Source organism: Pelobates fuscus, chromosome 5 (assembly GCF_036172605.1).
Source record: "Pelobates fuscus isolate aPelFus1 chromosome 5, aPelFus1.pri, whole genome shotgun sequence".
In the NCBI taxonomy this organism is placed as follows: domain Eukaryota; kingdom Metazoa; phylum Chordata; class Amphibia; order Anura; family Pelobatidae; genus Pelobates; species Pelobates fuscus.
The window spans coordinates 348,397,074-348,414,600 of NC_086321.1; the positions used below are offsets into that span (position 1 = coordinate 348,397,074).

The 17,527-nt window shown below is 37.4% G+C and overlaps 1 protein-coding gene across 2 annotated transcripts in view; it reads left to right on the plus strand.

The window, feature by feature from the left end:
• The first annotated feature begins 6,368 nt into the window (after positions 1 to 6,368).
• The window catches only part of LINGO3 (leucine rich repeat and Ig domain containing 3), a 107,658-nt gene continuing 96,499 nt past the window's right edge, over positions 6,369 to 17,527 (plus strand). The window contains exon 1 of one of the 2 annotated variants that reach the window (XM_063453285.1): positions 6,369 to 6,556. The gene's annotated coding sequence lies outside the window, so the exon portion shown is untranslated. The remainder of the gene's footprint in view (positions 6,557 to 17,527) is intronic. The other variant, XM_063453286.1, reaches the window with a different exon arrangement.

Sequence of the window (17,527 nt, forward strand, 5' to 3'; positions counted from 1 at the left end):
GGATAAATATTTGTTAATTGTTAAATTTTCATTTAATAAATCCCCTATACACATGGATGGGGGGGGGGCACTGTTAACATTTTTCACACAGGGCGCCTGAAGGCCTAAGGCCGGCCCTGTTGATATGTCTTCTACATAACCTTTTGACAATTTCAAATGGGGTTTGATATGACTTTCTTGACATTCGTCCGTGAAGTCCAATCATGTGGAGGCTCCAGGTTATGAACATGCCATGCAAGATTCCTCTCATCTCACAGTGATCGCTCCAGCTTTATTTGATAGATGGTTTTCTCTAGGCATCTTAACAGCTCTGCTTAATTTTTCCATTATTTTTAATAATTGATTAAACAGTGCTCTGAAGGATGTTCAATGTGATTGGTGCTTCTCGAGAACTTTGTCCTGGATTTGCTTTGATAGCTCCTTGGCCTTCATAATTATATTTATTTAGATACATTTTTCCCGTATGTGTTTTCTGATAAGCTGGAGCCTTCCTTAAACAGGTGTTAAACATGTGAAACATTAATTACACACAGGTGGAAATTAACTAAAGGCTATTGGATGCACTAGTGTTCATTAGTAGTCAGATTTTTGTTTAACTTCTGTTACATTAAAGGGACACTATAGTCACCAGAACAACTACAGCTTATTGTATTTGTTCTGGTGAGTATTATTATTATATTATCATTATTATATTTATATAGTGCCAACAACTTCCGTAGCGCTTTACAATGGGTGGACTAACAAACATGTAATTGTAACCAGACAAGTTTGACACACAGGAACAGAGGGGTTGAGGGCCCTGCTCAATGAGCTTACATGCTAAAGGGATTGGGGTAAAATGACACAAAAGGTAAGGGAAGTATTAGGGAAGTAGATGCGTAGAATAATATTCAATGAAGACTTAGTGTGGGGTTTTGGAGCCATTAAAAGTTTAATTGATACGCTTTTGTGAAAAAGTGAGTTTTTAATGATTTTTTTGAAGGAGTGGAGACTAGGTGAGCATCTAACAGAAAAGGGAAGGGAGCTCCACAGGAACGGTGCAGCCCTAGAGAAGTCTTGAAGGTGAGCATCAGAGGTAGGAGAACGAACAGAGGATAGACGCAGGTCTTCGGCAGAGCGTAGGGGCCCAGACGGGACATATTTGTGTACTAGGGAGGATAGATAGGTGGGAGTAGCATTATGCAGAGATTATACACAGAATTTTGTATTGAACCCTATATCTTATGGGAAGCCAATGCAGGGACAGACAGAGGCATGGTAGGTGCTGGCGGACAGTAAGATGAGCCTCGCCACTGCATTCATTATAGACTGTAGTGGGGCAAGTTGGAAACATGTAGGACCACTGATTGCAGCAGTCAAGGCGAGAGAACAGTGGCATGGACCAGCACCTTAGCCTCATTCCCTCCAGGCTTTTTGCAGTAAACACTGGATTTTCAGAGAAAATGCAGTGTTTACATTACAGCCTGGTGATAACTCCACTGGCCACTCCTCAGATGGCTGCTATAGGTGCTTCCTGGGTCAGTGCTGCACAGTGTGCAGTACTACCATTCAGTGTCTCCACCTTCTACATGCAGATGCTGAACTTTCCTCAAAGAGATGCATCGATTCAATGCATCTCTATAAGGAGATGCTGATTGACCAGGGCTGTGTTTGGCTTGTGCTGGCTCTGTCCCTATTCTGCCTCCTTGACAGTCTCAGCCAATCCTATGGGAAAGCATTGTGATTGGCTCACAGAATCACTTCTGATAATGTCAGCTGTAACAGACAGGTCAGAGGCAGCAGCTGCAGACTTGGATACAAGTAAGATTTTACTATATTTAAGGGGGCAAGAGGAGGCAGGGGGGCTAGATGGTGGTTTCAACACTATTGGGGCAGGAATACATGTTTGTGTTCCTGACCCTATAGTGTTGCTTTAAATAATATTGAAAACCTTCAACATATTAGGTATAGGTTGTAATTAAAATTGCTCAAACTAAAATAAAAGGAAAATGAAATCAGTCCTGTCTATATGTCTTTGGATTTACATGACAGGCCAAGTTTGGAATACAATAAATTGTATACATGTCCAAGGGGTTCAATGGTTATGCAAGCACATTTTATAGACTGCATGAAAATGTATGGAGCGCAAATGCTTCATTAAGCTATATGCCTGATTATTATGCTTCAGAGATTTAAAGCATCCAAATGGGCAGATAAAATTCTGCGTTAGATAAATGGATGAGAGTTCATAGCAAAGCTGGGCAAACATCTCAATCAAAATTGTCTTCTTAACAGAGGGCAGAAATAGAGAAAACCACATTTTCTCTCCATTTCCATGAGCTCTAAACTCTAGTTTCTGAACCCATGGTATGCATTCCCAAGGGGCTACGCACACCAGTGGGGTGGCCACCTTAGCATCCCCGAAGAGGCAGCTGACTGGGTGAGAATGGAGGCAGAGTCTCTTTCAGCACACTGCTCCCTTGCCCGCCCTGCGGTGATGCTGGGACCCAGTTTATAACTTTACTCCAGCCCCGACATCACTAACAGTGCACGAGGGAGCAGTGCTGAAAGAGCACAAAGATGATAGCAGCTACACTGGACCCTACGAAAAGGATCCCCACTGAACCCCAGGAAAATAATCCACAACAGCTCTCCCAGAGGTAGGGAGGCTGTGTGGAATTTAATAAGAATAATACAAAAATGTGTGTGTCAGGGTACTAGCTGTAAATGTGTGTGTCAGCGTTCTCTGTGTGTGTACAAAAAGATCTGGTATGCCTAATGCAACACGCAGGAATGGGGGAGTTAGACTCTTGGGTGGTCGCTCAAAACTGGATATTAATAGGGTTTCACCTAAAAACCTATCGAAAGATAAAATGAAGGGTAACACCCTAAGTGCAGTGTACGTGATCCAGGAGCTGACTTGCAAAAATGGCTAAAACTAGAATTTATAAAAAATATAACAATATAAATGTGCAAATAGATAAATGGATAAAAAAATAGTGGTGGTGGTATAATAGTGATCTAGAAATATAAAAACGGTGGAAATGCTGGGATAAAGTGCAACAAGAATGTATAGTGTGTATACCTTTAAGAACTGCTATAGGCAGAATATATGGAATAAACACCAAATAATATACTTTAAGTGAAAAGATATAAACAAAATACGGCAGAAGAAACAGTATGTACAAATAACTGATTCCTGCAGTGCAATATAATGGTGATATCGCTGTAAAGTGCCACTAGAACAATAATTGAAATAGTAAAAAACTGGGTGAAAGTAAAAAACAGTTTATTCACAATTTGAAATAAGTATAGATAAAAAATACATGTCAGGAACGGAGTCCAGAATGATTACCAGCACAGTGGATGAGAGTATTGGAAGTCAGCCTCAAGGACCGGTCCGGATGGCTGTGGATGGTGTGAGCACTTACCTCTTTCCAGCTGCCGGCTGCCGGTAAAGAAGGCGTGCGTCTCAGACCCTCGCTCTGAGAGGTGAGTGATGCAGAGCTCCCGGTCCGGGACTGAGAAGGCTTCGCTGTCAAGTTGTTACACCACTGGCTGGAACAGAGATGGAATCGGTAACCTGCTTGTTCAGTCTGACGCGTTTCGTGGGAGTCAGCCCCACTTCTTCAGAGACAGAATACAGTTTTGTGCTCAAGTAACAGTTTAAATACACTTTCAATTGATGGATAATAAGTATACATTTTGAATGATAATTGAACAATAAAACGATATGATACATCTTTTATGAACAAAGTGACATCAGTGGTGGCAATACAGAAATATCTTTCAATTAAACATAACAACAATTTAATAAAGCGAACATTAAATCAAAATGGCATGATTATTCTTCTATGATTCATTTGAAAAATAAAGTGTATGCAATAATTAATTGATCGATGTTAATTAAGCTTAGATAAAGATATAAAGCAAGAAGACCTTGTATTTAAACTTGGAATGAAGAGTAAGTAATGGAATTCAATGATAAAAATGAAAATAAATATAGGAGGAAATCCAAAGATGATAAAAATAATTTTAATCATCTGACTGCTTTTTCATCTGGAAAGGGGACCTGGAATCCCTTGAACAGTTCAAAATCTACCTCAATAATAATAATCCGTATCATCTTAGGTTTACTTTTAATCACTCTCAACAACAAATTTAATTTTTAGATCTCAATATTTACATCGAAGAAGGAAGACTACACACCAAAACTTTGAAGAAAAATGTTTTATTCCTTTTAATAGTCACCACAAACATACCTGGCTTAAGAATATACCGCACAATCAATTTAGGAGAATTCGACGAAATTGTTCAAAAATGGAAGATTGTGAGGAACAAATGAAGGAGATACAACAGAGATTCAGGGAGAAAGGCTATCCTACAACATTACTAACAGAAGCTAAGAATAAAGCCCTAGCCATTCCAAGAGAAGAGACCCTACGAAATAGTATCAAGACCCTGGAGAAAGTGCTCACACCATCCACAGCCATCCGAACCGGTCCTTGAGGCTGACTTCCAATACTCTCATCCACTGTGCTGGTAATCATTCTGGACTCCATTCCTGACATATATTTTGTATCTATACTTATTTTAAATTGTGAATAAACTGGTTTTTACTTTCACCCAGTTTTTTACTATTTCAATTATTGTTCTAGTGGCACTTTACAGCGATATCACCATTATATCGCACTGCAGGAATCAGTTATTTGTACATACTGTTTCTTCTGCCGTATTTTGTTTATATCTTTTCACTTAAAGTATATTATTTGGTGTTTATTCCATATATTCTGCCTATAGCAGTTCTTAAAGGTATACACACCATACATTCTTGTTGCACTTTATCCCAGCATTTCCACCTTTTTTATATTTCTAGATCACTATTATACCACCACCACTATTTTTTATCCATTTATCTATTTGCACATTTATATTTTTATATTTTTATAAATTCTAGTTTTAGCCATTTTTGCAAGTCAGCTCCTGGATCACGTACACTGCACTTAGGGTGTTACCCTTCATTTTCTCTGTGTGTGTGTGTATGTGTGAGTATGTCAGTGTCATCTGTGTGTAAATGTGTGTGTCCTCTGTGTGTGTCAGTTTTCTTTGTGTGTAATTGTGTGTGTCAGTGTCCTCTGGGTGTAAATATGTGTGTGTTTCAGTGTCCTCTGTTTGTAACTATTATGTGTAAATTATGTTATCATTTTGTGACTTTTATACTTTAGATTAATTGTTCATACACTCCTTACATCCAAAATATATTATTTATACATTATGCCGTATTTATTTTAAAAATATTCTTTACTACTTTATCAGGCTTGTTCTCCGATATGGGATTAACTTAAACGTCATTGTCTACACATTTCATTTGGAATTTAAATCAATAGAAATGACTCTCTTGAGGCAAGGGTACTTTTTTTTTTTTTTAGACCTGCAGGGGTACTTCATAAAAGGTTGATAAACACTGCTCTAAAACATGTGTTGTTGAACTGTCCTTGGTGCTGAAATGTTATTGGTGCTGATAATGATGAATCAACTAATAAACAACATAAAATAAACACATATGCCTTGTTTTAATATTTTTGTAAAAACTTTTCAAATGATTTATTATTTTTTGATAAATGTTTAAAATGAACGAATATTTTTAAAAATATTTTAATATTTGGATTTTTTATGTATTGCTACAATTTTTTTTATATGTGATATCTTTTTTGATATTTTAATATTTGTAAAACATTTTAAAAGTTTATCAAATTATTATAATTCTATTAATCAAACAGTGAGTGAGTTAATAAATGTCATACTTGGGCAAATATAAAAAAAATATTTTAGCATGTTTTACAAACAAAATGTTCTTTTAACCATTTCTATTATCATATTCATTAGTTTGGTTTTTGGCAGTTAATGTTCAAATTATTAAGTGAGATTATTATTCTGGTTATTATAAGATTATTATTCCGAATTTTATGCCAGTATCTCGTTTATTATACTCCAGTGCTTGAACAATTCAGAGAGTAAGAGAAAGGGAATAATCTGGTTAGAAAAGTTTATGAAGGATGAGAACAGGAACAGAAGCAGGCCATTAATAAAACTATTATAAAAGTCAGAGAGTGATATGAGAGGGAATGCTTATAGATGTGAATGAAGCAATGTGAAGATTAATTTGATATGAAAAATATAGAAAATTAAACACAAAAAAAGTGAAGGTGAGGTAGAGTACAGGAAATTAAGTGGAAAAAAAAATACAATGTGCGTGAGACAGTATAATACACAGAACAATAGGTAAAAAAAGGGAAAACAGAGAAGGGGGGAGTAGACGAGAATAAAGGGAGAGAATGGGAATGAGGAGAGGGAGGGCTAAAGAGGGATTCAGTGACTGAGACGCGTGCTGCAGCTCAACGTTGTGTGTGAGCATTAAGGGAACAGAGCAGAGTGACTAGGAGGAGGGACACTGAACGGACACACTGGGACACACAGCCAAAACACTGGGGTACGTACGGACATACAAACAGAAGGGACTGGGCTTGGGCATGATGATAAGAAGGCAGAGGAGCAGACAGGAGAAGACGCAGCCACAGTGAGTATAGTAACAGCAAGTGTTTCTGTGTGTGGGTATGTGTCTGCTTTTGTATGAGGACAGGGTGCCAGAATAGCAAACAGTGTTAATGGTTGAATGAAAACATAGTGGTGGAGCAGTGCGCCTGTGAGTTAAGTCAGCTGCAACCTAGGACTGTAGAGCGTTGGGATTGGGCTTATTTTATTACGAGGTAAAGTAGCAAGGTCCAGCAGTATATGATAATGTATCAAATGCAGCAACCTGAAAATGCCAAGACAAAGTAAAGGGCTTATTGCATAAAATTATCTGTTTACAACAAAGGGTTTTCTTCTGTCGTAAATCCTTGATCATGCCTTACACCGACACTTCATTACAGTGGACCAAATGGACAACCAGAAAGACAGTATAACACCTTTGGTATATTGTAGTGGTTACAATTTATCCAAATGTGTGTGTTATCTGTTTTGAAAAGCTATGTGCCTGGTGTGTATGTATATATATATATATATATATATATATATATATATATATACACACACACACACACACACACTTAGGTATCAAGATGTATATATATATGTGTGTGTATATTATGTTAAACTGCGTGTAATATTTCTCATACATCAACTTGGATGTAATCCTTTTAAATCATACGTTCCTGTTAAACTTGCTGCTGATCTATAACAATTTGAAGTAATATTTATGGTGGTAGGTACATAGATTTTGTTATTTGGATTTTGTAATTCCTGAGTAAGCTGATTCCTTAGGGACTTAATGTTTGATACAAGTGTGGCTCCCTTAGTGTGTCATGATTAGGTAACTGCAGATTAGGTAATTTGAACAGATTGATATTAGGTCATTTGTACACACATTCAATATATCAGCCGTATAGGCACGTAGTAAATGTGTGTGGTTCTGGTCCAATACACATTTAAAAAGCATCAATATTTCATGTACACTAACAAGCTATTAATGACAGCATATAACGCACACAGTCTGACTGATCAAGCTTGATATTAACTGTATTTCATTCTCTTAGTCTGCCTGTACTAATATTGAGCTCAGTACCTGTGTGTGCCCTTACAAACAGAGGAAGATATTCTGTCACAGAACACATGGTAGTGTCAAATATTGTCTGTTCCCATAGCACAAGGCATACAAAGCCCTGATACAATCAGAAAAAGGGTTCTTTGAATGTACTATCATAATATCAATGCAATTGCGGATTTAATCTATATTTAAATAAATTATGGGTTTTAGCTTAAAGGGACACTGTAGGCAGGAGCAGACTATCCCTTTTAATGGGTTATGCATATAGCCCATTAAAAAAATAGGCAAAAAAGAAATACATATTTGCTGAAAAACATCAGGATTTGAAGCATTTATGTTAAGTTCATACTAAGTCAGTCCTTATGCCTCTATACGTTTCAATGGGACTGCTGATGGGATAGCACAAAAACCCCTGCACACCACTGGTTTATGCATACAGACGGGTATTATGGGAAATTTAACAGCTTAACTGAAACTCCCATTGAGCCTCTGAGGATAACATAGCTATACATGATGACACTAAATTTGAAAAAAATTATTATAGTGTCCAAAAAAAGGGAAATTATGCAGAATGGAGGCAAAAACAAAAGAGAATTTTTTTTGTAAAAAAAGTGAACTAAATAAATTAATGAAAATACCTAATTAGCATACTAAGTAAGACTAACCTACACGTAGTATTTAACATGTGTGGATGCCTGCAGTATGCCTTTAAAATATATTTTTCCCGCTGTTTATGTAGTTTTTTTGCAAATAAAATGTAACATCTGTATCCAAATAACAGTTTATAACAAACACTGCCTATAATAACAATGGGCTAAAAAAGTGAAGCTTCAAGAATACACTTTATGTAACTAGCAGTGCATCGAACGTACAGCCTTGCTGAAATCCTAATAAGTGTGCTGTTTACACACTGTCTACTGAAAGTAATTCACAGAAAATGTAAATCAGTCAAATGTAAAAACAGTAAATCACACAAACTCCGGATACTAGTAACAATATATCACAGACACTCTGCTTACTGCAGTATATCACTCGCAGTCTGCATAAATACAATGTACATCGTGTACAACCCACCGATAACATAATTCAGTGGCAATCATCCTGCTTATTACAACAACAAAAAACAGTACATAACACCCAACATAAATAACAAATCACTGGCTATGTATTAAGAACAGTATAACACAGCTGCTAAATAATAGAAGTCATTCAATACCTTAACATTAAACTGTTTTGTGTGGAACATTGTTACCAAATCTTCCACAGAAATTTAGCTTTAAAGTAGCTTGTTTATATTCAATGGTTTTATATATTTTATCCTTTTTACGGCTTTTCTAACTTTAGGGGCAGCTACTATTATTTTAGCAGTTCTTTTTTAGAATTCAATATCTGATTCATCCATCCTGCATTATAGACTACTTCTACCACAATTCAAAACTGTTATTCTCCCCACAAAACAATTTTCAGTTTGCCTCTAAGTCCGTTTTGCCCTATCTCGTCCATAAAAGTAGACCTCCTCCTAACACAATCATACCAAATTAGCACCCTATCAACTAGCTGCCCAATTCACGGTCTCTAACCTTCTATTCCGTGAGAAGTTCTCTGTCTGATTTTGACGAGTAGAGTGTTTTTTTTTTTTTTAACTGATACTAGTTATGGGTTAACTAGTGATGATATAGACATTTAGACTTTGGACCTTATCTTAATAAGTTTAATTGGGACTTTGTGAATGATGGCTACCCTGTAGACAGACACTGAGTGCTACCTTGGAGACCTCTGAGTGTACGAACTTTAGCCAGTGCAATAGGTCCACCATAATTGGCCCACAATAATTTTTATATAAACCATGTAAAAAATGAGACAGACTAACCACACATACACTGTAGTGAATATAGTAATACATATAAGACACACAATATTGATATATTTGCTGACACATTCAAGATCACCAAAGAGATACCCACATATACTTATTAATTAACATATTCTGGACAGCAACGCTCCATGTTACAAAAGGAACATTGATTACGAGACAGCAAGAGAAGAGATGTAGAGCAATACATGCTTCTAATTTCATATGTCTTCTTTAAAAGCTGCTGGCACAAATATTACAAATATTAGGTCAGCTCAGAAATAAATGTACCCTATTACCAAAAGTAGATGTGGCCCTCAGGCTCTGCGCCTAAAACTGCACCTGTCAGGGACACTGAAAAGTTTAGAACTGTTTGAATATTTAGAAATTGTTATCTACTGCTGCAACTCAAAAAAGTCTAAAATAAACGCCATTTGATAACTATGGCATGGAGATGGCAATACATTTTTCTGGTGCCAACCCGTGAATTGTTTGAGCTTGTAAATACTGGTAATATGTTTCAAAAAGATGCAGATGCTGGCCAGCTGGCTACCAATTGTATTATATGGAGATAACGGAACATGATCACAGAGGAGACAATTTGTTTCCTTCCAATTTTCAAAAACAACAAGAGTAATTAGCATAAATAGTTTTACCATATGTTCCCACCTGGTTCTGGTTCTGTGTCATCACAGTTCCCATTAATATGTGCCTAACATGAAGCTTGTTATTCCATTGTTTGGAATGGCATCCTATCAGATAAAGTTCCTACTGCCCAGTGCTCTGAACAAAAAAACTTTTACATTTAAATATAACTTTATGTTGATGATACTGATCCTATGCTAGATGTTAACACCCACAAATTAATATAAAGGAAAACACAAACAATGTAATACATATATATATTTACATATCGCAAAGGGCCAGATGGTATTCACTCATTGGTACTTAGGGAGCCTTGTGTGGAAATAGCCAAACTGCTCATTTTTATAGTAATCACAACATGATTTTAAAAAAGCAGATACTTAAAAAGGGTTCAAAATCTCAACCTGTAAATGACATATCTGAAACCTTAGCAAATGTGGCTGGAAAATTATTTAAAGTTATAATTATTAAAGCAAAGTCATTTGTAGGAATCAAAGTGGTTCCAAAGGATAGATCCTTCAAATAACTTAATGGCTTAATTGGTTGACAGAAGTAGGCAAGGTACAAAGTCTGAAGAGGACATTACAGAGAGATTTAGATAAATAAATAGACTGTATGGGAAAGGGTCATTTAAGATCTAATAAATGAATGCTAAGTAGTTAGAATCCACAAGCAACTTATATCTTAGATTGCTCTGATTTGGGGAAAATGCGATACAAGAAGGATTTGTTTGATATGTCTGTCTGCTGCTGCAAAAGCCAGCAAAGTACTATCATGTATGAAAGAAGAAAATATAATTTTGTCTCTTTATAAATCATATCATTATAAAATGGTAACTCTTCCCCCATCACACACTCCTTTCCCCACCCCCACCTTCAATGTGCATTTTAGGCTTGGGACCAGTTTTTTTTGTTTGTTTGTTTTTTAAATTCTTTATTTTTGTTGTGCTGTGCAAGGACAAGGATAACATGTCATACCTTTTAAAGTCAACAGTAAAATCATATCTAATACACAAGGCATGTAAAGGAAACATCTAATTTTCTAGATTAAAAAAGGAGTAATCGCTAGGTGCAAACATAAGACAGCTTAGTGAGTAGAGCATATGCACTGAAAGGAGTTGTTGAATGAGAAAAGAGAGATAGAGATCACTGCTAAACAACTAGAATATTTTCATCAAAGAGTGAAACCCTCAGGAGGCACACTATTTAGGTAATAACTAAATGTCCTGCATGCAGATAGGGATAGACAGGATGGAACTCCAGATACAGTTTTGAGATGCATTGATAGAGAGGGAGCATCCCCGGGTTCGCAGCTGAAAACAGCATGGCCCTTTCAAGGGATGGTTTCCCACCTTCCACACAGCCTTGTCTTGTGGACCCTCAGGTACTGTTGCAGACTTGATTATCCGCTCCATGGGTCTCAGCTGGGTGTCTGCAGCTGCCCCTAAGGACTTGGTTAATCTATGTAGACTTTGCAGGGCTGCTGATTCTCTTCTGCAGAGGTCGGAGTGGCGCGCGGCTCCGCCATCTTGAGCGCGGCGTCGTACTTTGTGAATCGTGTTGCGTTAGTGCCGCACACCTTCAGCCAGGGACGGGAGCCTCCAGGGGTAGACCAGGATCACATCCTTCACCCCCCCGGTCGAAGGATCGGCCTCCTCTCCACCCCCGCTAGGCTTTCAAGCCAGCTTTCCGTCGATGTGGACACCCAGGGACATCAGACATGCTTCTGGACATCTCCACTCTATCTGTTGTGGTTATGGTGCTTAAAGTGTCATTTAATATGTGTCAGAAGCTTGTTCATCCAAGGAGAAATCAGATTATCATCACATTGTCAAGAAGGATTTTACATTTTTCACCTTTTTTTTTGGATTAACATAATAAAACCACACGTGAAAGGTTGAACTTGATGGATTTTGCTAAACCTAGATTACTGTTTAACACGGAAAATATCCACTTTGGTGGCCAAGAGCCATGTACTTGTTCAGCATGAGTTAAAGAGACACTATAGTCACCAAAACAACTTTAGCTTAATTAAGCCATTTTGGTATACAGATCATGTTACTCAAGTCTCTGCTATTTAGAAATTAAACCACTTTGTTTATGCAGTCCCAGCCACACCTCTCTGCATGTGACTTACATAGCCTTCCTAAACACTTCCTGTAAAGAGTCATCTAACATTTACACTCTCTTTATTGCAAATTCTGTTTACTTTAGAATTTCCTATCTCCTGCTCTGTTTAATAGCTTGCTAGACCCTACATGAGCCTCCTGTATCTAATTAGAGTTCAATTTACCGAGCAGGAGATAAAACCATTTAAAGTAAGTTACATCTGATTGAAAACGAAATCATTTTGTTTAATGCAGGCTGTGTCAGTCAGGGTTGTCGCTAGGGCTGCATGGACTAAAGCAAAATTGATTTAACTCCTAAATGGCAGTGAATTGAGCAGTGAAACTTCAGAGGCATGATCTATACACCAAAACTGCTTCTTTAAGCCAAAAGTTGTTTTGGTGACTATAGTGTCCCTTTAAAGCAGCATAGTGAGGTAGGATAGAAGCACACAATACACTCAAATCATTTGTCTGACAAGATTTTAGTCTGTACTGGCAGTAGGTTTTTTTTCTCTACTCCCCATGCATCTACTCCCCTCATGGAACTACACTTAAAAAATATGGGTATATGCAGGAGTCTTTCCTATAGTATGTAATAAAATAAACTTACAGATAAAGGAATCAATAATGGACAATTGGCACAAATAATGTTCTTATGTCCTTGGAAATTGACATCCATTAAAATAACATTTAAAAAAATCCTTTAAATTACTGCTTCAAGTAAAAACAAACAAAATCGATCTGCATATGTGACAGCAATGTAAATAATTAGATGGAATCAGCACTGTTTCTAAAGAATCACCTAAAACAGATAGCACACTCAAAACAAGCAAAGTAAGAGGTTAATCTAATAGTAAAAAAAAATAATAATAATTCTTGCCACAGGAAGGGGAGGGGGGATGGGAGAATCACACGTGCCCTATATCATATACAGATATATTCAGTGAATGCCACCGTTATTAGCTAACAATAACAAGCATTACACATACCAAATAGCGTAAAACTGTCAAAAAAAACTCAAAAAACAGACATGTCCAGACATACATCTTATAGTAGAAAATGCATTTGCATAAGTAAAAGTCTGTCTTGGATTTCAATACAGTGCTGAATGTCTTATCATTCAAGAACAGTTTTTTTCACAGATGCAGAGTAATTCTACAAGAAATGCTACAAGAACCATAATCACTACAGCATGCTGTATAGGTTACAGCTACCCCCAGTGTAAGCAGTCAAACCACTTTTAACCAGTTTGACTTTTTGCTTTGGGTTCCAAGCCTTCACTACAGCATTCGGAGAGCCGGAAGTCTCTCTGTCTGAGCTAAGCCTGGCAGTGCTGGGCTTAGTTCATTGGCTGAGGATGATCACTGCAATATTAGCTCAAAAGACCTAATGGAAACTCCTAATCAGTTCCTCCTTTCAGTTCTCCTGACTGCACTGAGGAGGTGGGGGCGATACCTGACGAACCTCAGATAAAATGGCAAAACATTTTAAAATAGTTTTACTACTTACAATGGGGAGTGTTGTAGTGGTTATGGTTCTCACAGTGTCCCTTTAGGAATCCTGGAACATCAATGAGAAAAAAATCCTTGTATGATTCTAAGATGAGAACCCTAGGTGTTAGTACCCCCATAACTGTCACACACAAGTTAAAGGATAAAAGAAAATCATCTGGTAGCTTTTCATAGATCTCTGGGGAACTTACACTCAATAAACGTTTTATCATGAATGCTTACGGGATTTGGAGCAACAAGCAATAGGAAGACACAGGCCTTTGCTCAAGATATTTAAACCCAACATTTGGATGGAGTGGGAAACTGGGAAGACAGCTGCTCCTTAGTGCTTATTAGTTGATACTGATCAGTGTGTGTTCTTGCACATCATGTATTAGCTGTTTGTTACTATCAGACATCAAGTGCATCCAGCAAAAATTGTTAAATGTTAAACCTACGGTAAGCTTGTTCCGTTAGAGAAATTGGAAGTTGATAAATGTGTGACTTGCTGTTTTTAGGATAGAAGGCAACAAATATCCGATATACATATAAAGAAGGGATTGGAAGGGTGTTAAATAAATTGAGTCACTGTGACTTCCTAAATGTAGGTCGAGGCAGTTATCATTCCTTCTCTTGAACCTAATGCCATATGTTGTCTAAAGAATATTTACCTTAAATCCGGAATTTAAATTTGCTCATCCTCAAAACATTTGAATGGCATGTGTGAACGTAGTGGGTAGTTGTGTGTAGTGTCCCTTTTACAATCCCCCTTTTACATCCCAATAATGCAACATGAGACATGGTTAGTGAAAATAGGTCACAACTTTTTATTAAATATTTCACCAAACGATATTAGCAATACTTTGTATCAAATATATATTCTTTAATAATTTGAACATCAAACAACATAACTTAACAATGTTCCATAAACATACCCGTCCTTGCCAATTAATTATCAGTAACCTCGGAACTCACCTGGGCACTTGCCCTCCCCCCTCGTCCAAACCAACACTGATCACAAAACCTGGCCTTCCACCAACACCATGCTAACCACTAGCCGACCTTTGGCTCAGTGGGCAAGTCCGTAATAAACCATACCTTAACTTCACCGAGGCTAGGGGAGGGATCGGCCCCACTTTCCTTCCCACCCATTGGACTCCCCCAGTCCAACCCATGATTGGCAAGGACAACCACCCACCTGCTGTGACGAAAGGCAAGTGAGAAAAAAACTGTCAATCATAAACAAATAAATAAACAACATGACTAAAGGAAGGAAGGGGAACAATTCCTAGCCGATTATAAAATGGCGGGGGAGGGGAGTATGTAAATGCCTATTTATACCCCCTACCCTGCCAATCACTTCCTGCTAACCAGCCCCACCCTCTCACTCTTTTTCCTACACACCCCCACACTCACACATGCTCCTTGATCCAGCTGGCTATGCCTTCCTCCTCAGGGCCTAGGTTAGCCTATGGTAGGTCCACCTGTTTGCTCTATACATTATGCTAGTGAAAATGTCAGCAAACATATATATCAACATACATGCAAGGGTCTGAGTCCACTGTAGAGTAGGGATCTGGGTAAGTCCAGGACTTCATGTTAATGAGTAGTAACTACAGGGGTAATAGATCCATTGTAATAAAAAAATCTAAATATTAAACGAAAAGAAAAAGAAAAAAATAGTAGAGACAGTTGCAATCTCCAATAGTTTTTTGTTTGTTTGTTTGTTTGTTTTTTCTAGGAAATTGTATTGGAATGGGCGTTAGGAAAAAATTGACATGGATATAAGAAATGGGGAAATAGCTTTGGAATGAGAATTAGAGAAATTACATTTCAGTTGGCTTTAGGTGAAATGACAGTGATGGTTTTAGGTATATGAACTGTATAATGAGCAAAGTAAATGTGACATTGATTCATGAATTGGGGAAACGGTAATGGGGTTAATTAGGAGAAAAGTATCGGGGATGTTGAGGGGATATCCCTCTATATAGAGGCTAATTTCAAACATGAATTAAAGGAACACTCGAAGAACCATAACCAATACAGCGTGTTATAGTTGTTATAGTGCCAGGAGTGTCTTGGTGCATCTAACTGCAAGTTATCAAACTGTTTTAGAACGGACACCACTTTCAGCAGCCTGGAATTCCAGAATGGCTGAGTATCATCTGACGAATCTCTGCCGTGCTTAGCTCAGACAGGACGCTTCCAGCTCTCACTACGGCTATAGTGGTGGCAAGGAGTGGTGCTGTAGTGGTTGTGGTGTTTGGAGTATTCTCTTAACCCCTTAAGGACCAAACTTCTGGAATAAAAGGGAATCATGACATGCTACACATGTCATGTGTCCTTAAGGGGTTAAGCTGCTCAATAAGCTAATATAAACAATGCCAAGTATCGTCTTACATGGCAATGTACGATGTGTTTTCACAGGTGAGCTTCCTTTATGGAATTAAATAAAGGTAAGTAAAGGGGTCAGTTAGCTGCATACACACATGGTATAGCGCTCAATTCAGACCTTGAACCCTAAGTAAAAATTGAACCCTAAGTAAAAATGCTGCCAAAGATAAAAAGTACAAAGTTAAGTATTTCTTTTTTATATATATAACCCTTTTATGACTATTGTTATACCTGGATATAATGATATCATAGGATTTATCTAACTATTGTCAGAAATGTTTTTTGATTGATTTCCTGCTTATATTTGATACGATTTTTAATACAATGCATTAAACATGATCGTTATCTCAAACTTGAAGTGCCTGGGCTGAATGTATAACGTTGTTCAAATTAAGATATAAGCCAGGAAGAACATCTATAATAGACCGCCTATATTCCCCTTACAGTGCCCTTTCTTCGTTGAGTTTGCCCTTTTCTTCCTTAGCTTCCCCACATACATTTTTCTTTGAATATTTAATTTCTTTTCACTTATTTCTGACTCACGTATTTGCTGGCGCTATATAAATAATAAAATAATAATAATAATATTCCTAGTTTCTACCTTCTACCACCAAGTAATCATCCCCTTCTTTCTGTGAAAAATGAGGTGGTTCCTTCCCATACCATTAAAAATGAGAGTACATATGAAAATGTAAACATACATGAAAGAATGCATTCCAATAACAATGTCCAATGCCTGACCTGACGTGGCACGTACAGACGTAGGACTGGTGCAGATATAAATCTTGCATTGGGCTCACGTGCCTCTAGGTATAAATCGCGCTCTATGGTGTGCCTGCTGGGATCAAGAATTGAACCCTGCAAGTGGCCATCATTCCGCACTGCATGGAAGTCTGTGAAAAAGGTTTTGGCTGCTGTTTTTGAGAAGAACTATTTAAATCCTGGGAACGCTGTCATTTTAACCTCTTCCTTCTCAAAAATGTGTTCACGCATGCTAGTATGTTGTTGTCTCTTTGTGTGTTTTTAGTTTTATAAAGAAATGAAATTTATAGTAGAATTGACAGGGGTTCTTTAAATATGAGAGAGATGAGGAGTGGAATTCTCGTTTAATATATATTACCTTTAAAACTGCTACACAATAATGACTCATTATGTGTAATTAACCTTCGTAATTTCAGAATACTATCCAGAGCTGGAACAAAGCAATTTTTTTCATAAAGCGTTCCGTTAGTGTTCCATCATTGATATAGAAATTGTCAGTCCAAGTCCTGACATATTTACAGGCAACAGAAGATTTATATGGAGAGCCAGAGTCATTTATAGAAGACCCTACTGTGAAAGAATCACGAAGGAGAACCTTCCTTCACAAGCTTCATGGTGTAATATTTCTCTCACCAACGGGCATTCGGCTTACAAGTGACAGATGTGTTCACGGACAGCTTATCGTGAAACAC